The sequence below is a fragment of the Euprymna scolopes genome, chromosome 8, assembly GCF_053919585.1.
Source record: "Euprymna scolopes isolate OS-2025 chromosome 8, ASM5391958v1, whole genome shotgun sequence".
NCBI classification, from domain to species: domain Eukaryota; kingdom Metazoa; phylum Mollusca; class Cephalopoda; order Sepiida; family Sepiolidae; genus Euprymna; species Euprymna scolopes.
In genome coordinates, this window is record NC_136489.1 from 163182396 (window position 1) to 163196021 (window position 13626).

The 13626-nt window shown below is 27.3% G+C and overlaps 1 protein-coding gene across 1 annotated transcript in view; it reads left to right on the plus strand.

Moving 5' to 3' along the window:
* Positions 1 to 205: 205 nt before the first annotated feature.
* The window catches only part of LOC145284012 (uncharacterized), a gene marked incomplete at its 3' end in the record, with an annotated part of 1050937 nt that continues 1037516 nt past the window's right edge, over positions 206 to 13626 (plus strand). The window contains 1 exon segment of the mRNA XM_080133102.1: positions 206 to 397.

Consider the following 13626-nt stretch of genomic DNA (forward strand, 5'->3'; position numbering starts at 1 on the left):
TAAATATGATGCGACCCAAACTTTTCAAATTCATTTTTCAAAATAATGTTTTAAAATATGATGTTACCCAAAATTTTCAAATTTATTTTGAAAAATGATGTTTTGAAATATGACATGACCCAAAATTTCCAAATTCATTTTACAAAATAATGCTTTTAAATATAAAAAAAAAAAAATAATTCTATATTTTTTCTTTGTATTCAGATGAACTTGAAAACAAGAAAGCTTTCGACGAACATTTTGCTGAGCAGCTGAGCATCTATGACCAAGTCTCTGTTATCACATTGGTCGAATTGATCGGGAAAGAACGAGTGATCGGAAATGCCTACCTTGACCATATCCTTGACTACAATTCCAACAAAATTACTTACATTACTTTTGACTTTCACGAATATTGGTAAGTAACATCATTCCATTTGATTTTTTTAAATTCTGAACCATATACTTGCGCATGTCATCCAATAACTAAAATATTTGCTGACCCCCTGAAAAGAGAGAGATTGGACCTAGTAATTCACTCACGTTCGTTGGTTCTAATTTTTCTCAATAACCATGCTTTGGATATTTTTTAAATTTTACGCAAACATTAGTCATGGTGAAAGTAAATTTCTGCCAGAACGGATTTTCCGGGGTAACTCTGGTTGCGCTCACTAGATTGCATAATAGGGATAAAATTGCCTCGAAATCATTTGTCCATTCATGCTTTTCTCAATAACCATGCCTCGCACTTTTCTCAATAACAATGCTTTGGATTTTTAAAAAAATTTTGCACAAACATTAGTCATGGTGAAAGTAAATTTTTGCTTGAATAGATTTTCCGGATTAATTCTGGTTGATTCCCTGGGAAGCATTATAGAAGTAAAATTGCCCCCGAATCGTTTGCCTGTTCGTATGTTCGCACTTTTCTCAATAACAATGCTTTGGATTTTTAAAAAAATTTGCACAAACATTAGTCATGGTGAAAGTAAATTTTTGCTTGAATAGATTTTCCGGATTAATTCTGGTTGATTCCCTGGGAAGCATTATAGAAGTAAAATTGCCCCCGAATCGTTTGCCTGTTCGTATGTTCGCACTTTTCTCAATAACAATGCTTTGGATTTTTAAAAAATTTTGCACAAACATTAGTCATGGTGAAAGTAAATTTTTGCTTGAATAGATTTTCCAGATTAATTCTGGTTGATTCCCTGGGAAGCATTATAGAAGTAAAATTGCCCCCCAAATCGTTTGTCTGTTCGTATGTTCGCACTTTTCTCAATAACCACACCTTGGATTTATTTTGAAATTTTGCACAAACATTAGTCATGGTAAGAGTAAATTTTTGCCAAAACGGATTTTCTGCGATAACTCTGGTTGATTCCCTAGGGGACATTATAGGGGTAAAATTTCCCCCAAATTGTTCATCCATTCATTTTTGAAATTTTGCACAAACATTAGTCATAGTGAGAGTAAATTTTTGCCAGACAGATTTTCCGGAATAACTCTGGTGGCTCCCCCTAGAAAGCATAAGGGGTAAAATTGCCCTAAAATCATTCGTCTTTGCAATTTTCTCAATAACCATGCTTTGGGTGTTTTTTTGAAATTTTGCAGAAACATTAGTCGTGGTGAGAGTAAATTTAAATATTAATATAAAGGGTACTGAGATTTGGGAAAATCGATGTGATTAGTTTTCGGCCAGAAATTTGGCTGTTAAGGGGTCAAAGGTCAACGATTTGACCTTTGAGAACTCTATAAAACTCCTCCACCAATTTTGGATCGAAACACTTGAAATTTTAGATATAGGTTTCTTGGACATGGATATAACTTAATAACTTGATTTGAACCCAAAACAATACATGTTAAGGGGTCATAATAGGGGTCAAAGTTAAAAAATGCTAGTATATCTATAAAAGTGAAAGTGTCTGTCTGTGTACATTTCCCTACGCAATAACTCTGTCAATTTTCAGTCTACAGACTCGAAATTTAATATACAGGGTACTGAGATTTGGGAAAATCTTTGTAATCCATTTTCGGCCAGAAATTTGGCTGTTAAGGGATCAAAGTTCAACGATTTGACCTTTGAGAACTCTACCAAACTCCTCCGACAATTTTGGGTCTAAACACCTGAAATTTTAGATATAGGTTCCTTGGACGTGGATCTAATTTAATAATCTAATGTGAGCCCAAAACAATAAATATTAAGGGGTCATAATAGGGGTCAAAGTTTAAAAAAAGAAATGACCAAGTTTTTTTGTTTTTTTTTGCTTAACATGCACCTCCAAACACCCGGGCAACGGCGGGCTGAAATGCTAGTTTTATATAAAAGCATATAAGATATTAGCTGATATATACTCGAGAGTCAAAATAATGAAAAGAATATTCTCTTGTCATAGCCCTAGTAATAACTTGTGATTTGTTGCATTCTTCAGATGCTCTCAGAGAAAGTGCCTAATACCATCATTGATTCCTTGATATTGAGCATTCTCCCAAAATATACATATACTAATATAACTTTTTTTTTATATTAAGGTAGGCATGTTTATCTCCACTCTTATATAAAAGTAACTTTGTGTGTGAGAGAGAGAGAGAGAGAGAGAGAGAGAGTTCCTTCCTCATAGGTTCCGAAACAGCTGAGCCTATCTTTTGCAAATTTCACACAAATGTAATTTATATGTCTGGCAGTGTTCTTAGATATGTTTTATGCAGAAATTCATCTGATAAGTATCAGAAATCGAAAAAAATCTGATCTTAGAAAAAGTCGGCAAATGTGTAGTTTAGCGACGTAAATTATTTGACAAGCAAAAATTATAAAAACTATTTTTATATAAAACCAATTATTAGACCCAAAGGCTAAAATAAAACCAGAAAAACAATTCATTTTTATTATTTTTTCATCATTTTTTGTCAGACTAAATTGGCCTTTATTTTTACGCTTTTTCATGAACTATGTTTTTGGTCGCCATATTTTTTGTCATGAAAGAGCATTAAAAAAAATGCCAACTTTGGCCTTAAAAAGGTTAATCTGTCAAACCTTCGAAAGACCAAATTTTAAAAGCAATACTCAACCTCGAATGTCGTACATTTAGTTTAATAAAAAAAACATGTTTCCTTAAAGAGCATAAAAAAAGACTAAATTTAGCCTTAAAAATGCCAATCTTTCAAACCTTAGAAAGGCCAAATTTTAAAAGCAATATGGTGACTTCGAATATCATACATTTAGTTTAATAAAAAATGATGAAAAAATAATAAAAATGAAATTTTTTCTGGTTTTATTTCAACCTTTGGGTCTAATAATGTGTTTTATATAAAATAAATAGATTTTATAAATTTTGTTTGTCAAATAATTTACTACACATTTACTAAAAAGTCTTTTGTCTTTTAGAGATAAAAAGAAGAATTTTTACATGGGAATATTTTACATTACACCGGCCAAGAGAAATAACATCTCAGCAAATCACTTCTTCTTTAAAAAAAAACAAACAAACAGATTTATTGTCATCTGCAGATAAATTAAACCTTAGAACAAAAAATAATATGAAATAGATTTTTAATTGGAATAATGATTCTAAACATAAGTTTTAGTATCATATATTGATTTTAAAATTCGAAAGTGAATATAAGGTTTGTTTAACTGCTCAATTGTGATACTTACCTTTACCTGCCCTAGGACGAGTATTCTTCCAGTTTCATATATATATATATATATATATATATATATATATATATATATATATATATAAATAAATAAATATATCTCATCTCCTTAACATATATAAATAAATAAATATATCTCATCTCCTTAACATATATAAATAAATAAATAAATATATCTCATCTCCTTAACATATATAAATAAATAAATAAATATATCTCATCTCCTTAACATATATAAATAAATAAATAAATATATCTCATCTCCTTAACATATATATGTATATATATAAGTAAATAAATATATCTCATCTCCTTAACATATATATATATATATATATATATATATATATGAATATATATCTAATCTCCTCAACATATATATATAAATAAATAAATATATACCTCATCTCCTCAACATATATATATATATATATATATATATATATATATACTAGATGTTGTGTAGTAAAGACATGTATAGTACATAATAATATATACTTGAAAGCAGCTGCTCTTGTGATCATTAAATAGGTTACATTTGTACAAGATAAGAATTAACATTTATTTAGAATTCTGTAGATTCTTGTATTGTAAAATTTCTAAATGAATTATTCTCGTAAAATTCTATTTTGAACATAAGAGAATGTCAGCACTAGCTTTAGGTCGTAAATTTAATTATGATAGTTGTAATGACAAAAGTTTTAGAAAGAGAAAGGTCTTAAAATGTGTGCTTTTTTATTTTTTTATTTGGTAATGTTATATAGAAAACCTATATCGTTTTATATAAAAGAAAACCTATATAGTTTTACATAAAAGAAAACCTATATCGTTTTATGTAAAAGAAAACTATTATATCGTTTTATATAAAAGAAAACCTATATAGTTTTATATAAAAGAAAACCTATATAGTTTTATATAAAAGAAAACCTATATCGTTTTATATAAAAGAAAACCTATATCGTTTTATATAAAAGAAAACCTATATCGTTTTATATAAAAGAAAACCTATATCGTTTTATATAAAAGAAAACCTATATCGTTTTATATAAAAGAAAACCTATATCGTTTTATATAAAAGAAAACCTATATCGTTTTATATAAAAGAAAACCTATATCGTTTTATATAAAAGAAAACCTATATCGTTTTATATAAAAGAAAACCTATATCGTTTTATATAAAAGACAACCTATATCGTTTTATATAAAAGAAAACCTATATCGTTTTATATAAAAGAAAACCTATATCGTTTTATATAAAAGAAAACCTATATCGTTTTATATAAAAGAAAACCAATATCGTTTTATATAAAAGAAAACCTATATCGTTTTATATAAAAGAAAACCTATATCGCTTTATATAAAAGAAAACCTATATCGTTTTATATAAAAGAAAACCTATATCGTTTTATATAAAAGAAAACCTATATCGCTTTATATAAAAGAAAACCTATATCGTTTTATATAAAAGAAAACCTATATCGTTTTATATAAAATAACAACTATATAGTTTTATATAAAAGAAAACCTATATCGTTTTATATAAAAGAAAACCTATATCGTTTTATATAAAAAAACCTATATCGTTTTATATAAAATAACAACTATATAGTTTTATATAAAAGAAAACGTATATAGTTTTATATAAAAGAAAACCTATATCGTTTTATATAAAAGAAAACCTATATCGTTTTATATAAAAGAAAACCTATATCGTTTTATATAAAAGAAAACCTATATCGTTTTATATAAAAGAAAACCTATATCGTTTTATATAAAAGAAAACCTATATCGTTTTATATAAAAGAAAAACTATATCGTTTTATATAAAAGAAAACCTATATCGTTTTATATAAAAGAAAACCTATATCGTTTTATATAAAAAAACCTATATCGTTTTATATAAAATAACAACTGTATAGTTTTATATAAAGAAAACCTATATAGTTTTATATAAAAGAAAACCTATATCGTTTTATATAAAAGAAAACCTATATCGTTTTATATAAAAGAAAACCTATATCGTTTTATATAAAAGAAAATCTATATCGTTTTATATAAAAGAAAAGCTTTATCGTTTTATATAAAAGAAAACCTATATAGTTTTATATAAAAGAAAACCTATATCGTTTTATATAAAAGAAAACCTATATCGTTTTATATAAAAGAAAACCTATATCGTTTTATATAAAAGAAAACCTATATCGTTTTATATAAAAGAAAATCTATATCGTTTTATATAAAAGAAAACCTATATCGTTTTATATAAAAGAAAAGCTTTATCGTTTTATATAAAAGAAAACCTATATCGTTTTATATAAAAGAAACCCTATATCGTTTTATATAAAAGAAAACCTATATCGTTTTATATAAAATAACAACTATATAGTTTTATATAAAAGAAAACCTATATCGTTTTATATAAAAGAAAACCTATATCGTTTTATATAAAAGAAAACCTATATAGTTTTATATAAAAGAAAACCTATATCGTTTTATATAAAAGAAAACCTATATCGTTTTATATAAAAGAAAACCTATATCGTTTTATATAAAAGAAAACCTATATCGCTTTATATAAAAGAAAACCTATATCGTTTTATATAAAAGAAAACCTATATCGTTTTATATAAAAGAAAACCTATATCGTTTTATATAAAATAACAACTATATAGTTTTATATAAAAGAAAACCTATATAGTTTTATATAAAAGAAAACCTATATCGTTTTATATAAAAGAAAACCTATATCGTTTTATATAAAAGAAAACCGATATCGTTTTATATAAAAGAAAACCTATATCGTTTTATATAAAAGAAAACTATTATATCGTTTTATATAAAAGAAAACCTATATAGTTTTATATAAAAGAAAACCTATATAGTTTTATATAAAAGAAAACCTATATCGTTTTATATAAAAGAAAACCTATATCGTTTTATATAAAAGAAAACCTATATCGTTTTATATAAAAGAAAACCTATATCGTTTTATATAAAAGAAAACCTATATCGTTTTATATAAAAGAAAACCTATATCGTTTTATATAAAAGAAAAGCTTTATCGTTTTATATAAAAGAAAACCTATATAGTTTTATATAAAAGAAAACCTATATCGTTTTATATAAGAGAAAACCTTTTTCGTTTTATATAAAAGAAAACCTATATCGTTTTATATAAAAGAAAATCTATATCGTTTTATATAAAAGAAAACCTATATCGTTTTATATAAAAGAAAACCTTTTTCGTTATATATAAAAGAAAACCTATATCGTTTTATATAAAAGAAAACTTATATCGTTTTAAATAAAAGAAAACCTATATCGTTTTATATAAAAGAAAACTATTATATCGTTTTATATAAAAGAAAACCTATATAGTTTTATATAAAAGAAAACCTATATCGTTTTATATAAAAGAAAACCTATATCGTTTTATATAAAAGAAAACCTATATCGTTTTATATTAAAGAAAACCTTTGTCGTTTTATATAAAAGAAAACCTATATCGTTTTATATAAAAGAAAACTATTATATCGTTTTATATAAAAGAAAACCTATATCGTTTTATATAAAAGAAAACCTATATCGTTTTATATAAAAGAAAACCAATATCGTTTTATATAAAAGAAAACCTATATCGTTTTATATAAAAGAAAACCTATATCGTTTTATATAAAAGAAAACCTATATCGTTTTATATAAAAGAAAACCTATATCGTTTTATATAAAAGAAAACCTATATCGTTTTATATAAAAGAAAACCAATATCGTTTTATATAAAAGAAAACCTATATCGTTTTATATAAAAGAAAACCTATATCGTTTTATATAAAAGAAAACCTATATCGTTTTATATAAAAGAAAACCTATATCGTTTTATATAAAAGAAAACCTATATCGTTTTATATAAAAGAAAACCTATATCGTTTTATATAAAAGAAAACCTATATCGTTTTATATAAAAGAAAACCTATATCGTTTTATATAAAATAACAACTATATAGTTTTATATAAAAGAAAACTTATATCGTTTTATATAAAAGAAAACCTATATCGTTTTATATAAAAGAAAACCTATATAGTTTTATATAAAAGAAAACCTATATTGTTTTATATAAAAGAAAACCTATATCGTTTTATATAAAAGAAAACCTATATAGTTTTATATAAAAGAAAACTATTATATCGTTTTATATAAAAGAAAACCTATATAGTTTTATATAAAAGAAAACCTATATAGTTTTATATAAAAGAAAACTTATATCGTTTTATATAAAAGAAAACCTATATCGTTTTATATAAAAGAAAACCTATATAGTTTTATATAAAAGAAAACCTATATCGTTTTATATAAAAGAAAACCTATATCGTTTTATATAAAAGAAAACCTATATCGTTTTATATAAAAGAAAACCTATATAGTTTTATATAAAAGAAAACCTATATCGTTTTATATAAAAGAAAACCTATATAGTTTTATATAAAAGAAAACCTGTATCGTTTTATATAAAAGAAAACCTATATCGTTTTATATAAAAGAAAACCTATATCGTTTTATATAAAAGAAAACCTATATCGTTTTATATAAAAGAAAACCTATATAGTTTTATATAAAAGAAAACCTATATAGTTTTATATAAAAGAAAACTTATATCGTTTTATATAAAAGAAAACCTATATCGTTTTATATAAAAGAAAACCTATATCGTTTTTTATAAAAGAAAACCTATATCGTTTTATATAAAAGAAAACCTATATCGTTTTATATAAAAGAAAACCTATATCGTTTTATATAAAAGAAAACCTATATCGTTTTATATAAAAGAAAACCTATATCGTTTTATATAAAAGAAAACCTATATCGTTTTATATAAAAGAAAACCTATATCGTTTTATATAAAAGAAAACCTATATCGTTTTATATAAAAGAAAACCTATATCGTTTTATATAAAAGAAAACCTATATCGTTTTATATAAAAGAAAACCTATATCGTTTTATATTAAAGAAAACCTATATAGTTTTATATAAAAGAAAACCATAATAACACCAATATCGTTTGATATAAAACAAGTCGCGCATGTGTGGTCTCCCCTCTGGTGCTGCATATGAAATAGTGAAGGAATTATAATGTGAAAAGTGTAAAGGGTCAACGTTACCTTCACATTTTCGCCAAGTTTAAGAAACATCTAATAGATGGGGCAAAACTTATGGGGTAAAAAGTGTCATTTTTTTGCAATTTTGGGGCAGGTGTGACCTCTTTTTTAGCTCTTGAGAACGCCAAATCCCAGTGAAAATTGACAAACGATACAGTTTCACGCCTTAAGACAACTATATTTGAATTCAGCACCATGGAAAACCTCTATATAGACATACATATCAAGTTTTGGAGTAATATGATAAAAGAGCTCCTAAAAGTCCCAGAGATATGCGAACCAGAATATTGCCAGGGTCACCCATACTGAATTCATATTAAGAATAATGGCCTCCACATTTTAGCCAAGTTTCAGGGAAATCTAATGAATGGGTCAAACGCTATGTGGCAAAAAGTGTAATTTTTGGCCACTTTGGGTCAGTTTTGGCCTCTTTTGGGCTCCTGGGGGCGCAACGGGAATCCCAGTGTAAATGAATAACTGAAGTTTCAGGCCTTGACACAGGTATATTTGAGTCGACCACCATGAAAAACCACTATATCAAGTTTTTGTTAAAAAATTAGAAAAAGACCCACAAAAAGAGGCGTTTTTAGCAATAAAAGACTCCGGGGACGCGAACCAGAATTTTGCCAGGCTCACCCATACTGGATTTATATTAAGAACAATGGGCTCCATATTTTGGACAAGGTTAAAAAAAATCTAATGGATGGATCAAAAGTTATGAGGCAAAATGTGTTATTTTTATCTATTTTGGGGCATTTTTGTCCTCTTTTGATCCCCTTGGGGGCGCAACGGGAATTTTATACATATAAAATTTTATATATATAAAATTTTATATATATATATATATATATATATACCTCGCAAGGGTATATATATTTCACACTTCTGGCTATAAAATAAACGAATATTGGCTGAAGAGAGCTTGATAAGGATATCTTAAATGGTCCTAATTATCGGGCTTGAAACCGACGGTACTAATGACTTGTCTCATCTAACAACTTTCTGTACACAAAATATAAATACGCTCTTACATTTCGCATTTTCATTTTAATTGAGCACTCTGCTGAATTTCTTTTTCCCCCAAAACTAATCATATATATCTATAATATAAAGCTGAATGTCTGTATGTGTGTGTGTGTGTGTGTCTGGTCACGAATAGGCTCCTATATGGTTTACTATTTTAAAAAACTGATCACATATAATGATAGAAGATGTATCGAGACACAGCAATGGGTATGTTTGATCTGGCAGAACGGTGGTTCATTAAAATTGTGGGGTCTGCGTTCGCATCTGGTCCACAAAGTATGAAACAAAAAAAAAAAAAAAACGTTTACAAGTGTTTTTGATATAGATGTACATAATAATACTTGATAAGTATGTTTTAACTTAAATAGGGATGGTATAATAAAATTGTGGGGTCTGCGTTTGCGCCTGGCCTCCATAGAATGGAAATAGGCACAAACTTTAATAAAGACTTTTCATATCTATCTGCGTAAGTATACTTTGATAATTATGTTTCAGTTTGAAGAAATATAGTATAATAAAATTATGGGGTGTTCGTTCGCACCTGACCTCCATAGAATGGAAATATATCACAAAGTTTAACAAGATTTTTTAATAAAGATCCACAGAATATTGTGATAAGTGTTTCAGTGTGAACAGGTATGGTATAATAAATTATGGGATTTATCTATTTATTTTTACTTTCATCATATTTTGCTTTGGTTTCGATACCCCCAAATTTGAAGCTATCTCTTTACAACCCTTCCTTTTTGTTGTGGTGGCACACATTCATTTGCATATGTGGATAGTAATTACACATAAATAGGAAGACTCAGTTAGTCTGAGTGTGTGTTAACCAGAAGCCACGGAAGGCCGCCGAGAACAGATATGTTTCTCCAGCAAATACTCTCTTATTTGACACCATTATGTAAATATCCTGTAAATATACCTTTTCCTAATACACTTCTTATTTGATCTACCTTTGTTTGTTTAGTCGTCATTTGTATTGCTTTCTACGTAACTTGTTTCAACCTGCAAACTTAACAGTGACGACGAGGATGAACGTCAAATATAACAGTTTGACGAAGAAATGGAAAGAACTCATTAAAAAAAAAGTACAATGCAACGGTTGACCTTTCTTAGGAATACAAGTTTTGACGAATGAAATAGTCGTAAAAACGGATTTTACGCTAAAGAGAAGTTCGACTCAAGTGGAAAAAATGAATAATTCAGCGAACATTGGAAAACTGTAAAATATTTTCCTCGCGAAGTACAACACTAAAAGAAAGAAACGGTTGTTTCCCAAATTCCAAGAACAAAAACTACATTCAGGTTTAAAAAAAAAAAAAAGTAACCTCGATTACTAGTATTTTATTTACTAAAATACTAGTCGGAAAAAAAAGAGACAAACTAAAATCTTTAATTGCAGTCTCAAAGAAAGAAAAAAACTCGAACGTGGCAAAAAAAAAAAAAAAATCCATCTTAAAAAAAAAAATAACAAACTGTAAAAGTGAATTTTTGTAAAACGACAAACAGATTCGTATTACTAAATTACAAAGAACAGATTCGTATTACTAAATTACAAAGAACAGATTCGTATTACTAAATTACAAGGAAGTAACATACAAAGAAAAAAAATGTTCACCAGTGGATTTCCTAAATTGCTGTAAATACTAACTAAAGACTTTTTTGGTAAACCAAATTTTTCTCTTCGGTATTTAAAAAAAAATAAATACCACAGTTAAACTAAAATCAAGGAAAGATTTTTTTTTAGACTAAAGTTGTCACTGGATAACGGATATAAGACAGTAAAACGTCACCAAAAAAAAAAAAAAAAAAATTTAAATATAGTTCATACATTTTATTTTTTTCAATTGTGACTCGAGTTGAAAAACTTTTTTTTTCTATGGAAAGAGTTGTACTTAAGTTCGGCTGTTATCTATTAGAAAATGCCTAAAACGGAAAAGTAAATCGTATTTTGTGGTTTCAGCAAAAGCCTCAGTTCTTATGTTGTGGTTGGATGAGCTTGACTCGCTAGCAAAGTGAGAAAATATTATTCAAGCAGCGATAATACTATTGAAAACACGAACTATGAACAATTTTATTTTGTAACACAAGCCATTTTATATGGTACGGATATTGTGTTGCATGTGAAATTGTACAATTTTTCTTCGTAACTGCATTACTGCTACTGAAGGATACAAAAAAAAAAAATGGAAGATTTATCTAGAATGTTAATGCAATTTTCGCAGACGCAACAAAAGGCGCAATCCGAGCTAGATGCACGTAGAGAGGAGAAATTATTGAAATGGCAAATGGAACAAGAAGAAAGGCCAAAGAAATTACAATTTGAACAAGAAGAACGGCAGAAAAAATTACAACTTGAATATGAAGAAAGGCAAAATGAACGTTTTGCTAAAACACTGGAACTATTAAAGACTAATCGAGAAAATGTCGACAGTAATAATTTCTCGCATACAACTATATGCAATAGCATGGACACATTTAATTATGTGCCGGAGGAAGAAAAGACTTTTGAAGCATACTATACAAGGTACGAAGATGTCTTTCAACTGGACTGCAAAAGTTGGCCAAATAACCAGAAAGTGAGCCTTTTACTCAGGAAGTTGGGTGTAAGAGAACACATCAAGTTCGTAGATTATATACTACCTAAAAACCTATGGAATTAGATTTCATGGAAGCTGTAAAATTACTAAAAGAATTATTTAATCCGAATATATCTCTTTTTCATAAGAGATGGTTGTGTATGACTCTAAGGAAGATGGACAACCAAGATTATTTGACATACGCATCAGTTGTCAATAAAAACTGTGATAATTTTAAGCTAGCGGAACTAACAGTAGAAGATTTCAAATGCCTAATCTTCGCACAAGGGTTAGTCTCCACAAAAAATGCAGAAATACGCAGACGAGTGTTGTCTAAGCTGGAATCTGAGCAAGATTTAACACTTCAGAAATTAGCAGAGGATTGTGAAAGGGCCATTACACTAAAATGGATTCAAAAAAGATAGAAGAATCCGGAGTGGCATATGTAAGAAAGGTTAGAAAACCATACACACCAACCAAGAACTATACAAATAAAAGCAGTCAAAATGGAACGAGATATTCCAAATGCTACATTTGCAAGAAAGTCGGACACAAAAGCGATTGTTGCAGATATAAAGATTTCACCAAAAAGAGAGTACAGCAAACAAAATCAAATGAAAAATTAGACAAAAATCGGCCAAAATACATAAAAGCGGAACTATTTAAAACGCCAATAAAATTACAACTGGATTCAGGATCCGATATTTCTATAATAAACTTGAATACATGGAAAAAGTTGGGTAAACCAACCAAGATGAAAACAAGTAAATCAGCTCGGACGGTAACTGGTGGTTAGATAAAATTTGAAGGAGAAGTTATCCTTCCGATAAAATTGAAAGGGATTACAAAGAAATTAAAAATGTTCGTGTTGAAAAATAGCGAAAACCTGTTTGGAATAGATTTAATTGAGAAATTTGGACTCTGGGATAAGCCAATTAATACATTCTGTAAAAAAATAGAATCTACTACTCCAACAACAGAAAATATAAAAGAGGACTTAAAAAAAGTATGCCCTGATGTATTTATGACTAAATTAGGTCGTTGCAATAAATTTAAGGCCTCGTTTGAACTTAAAGAAAACACCAGCCCAATTTTTAGAAAAAGCGAAACATTCCGTCCGCTGGGTTGGAAAAGATTAATAAAGAATTAGACAGATTGGAACAGACAGGAATACTATCAAAAATAGAACATAGCGACTGGGCAGCCCCCACCGTATATGTAAAGAAAAAGGTG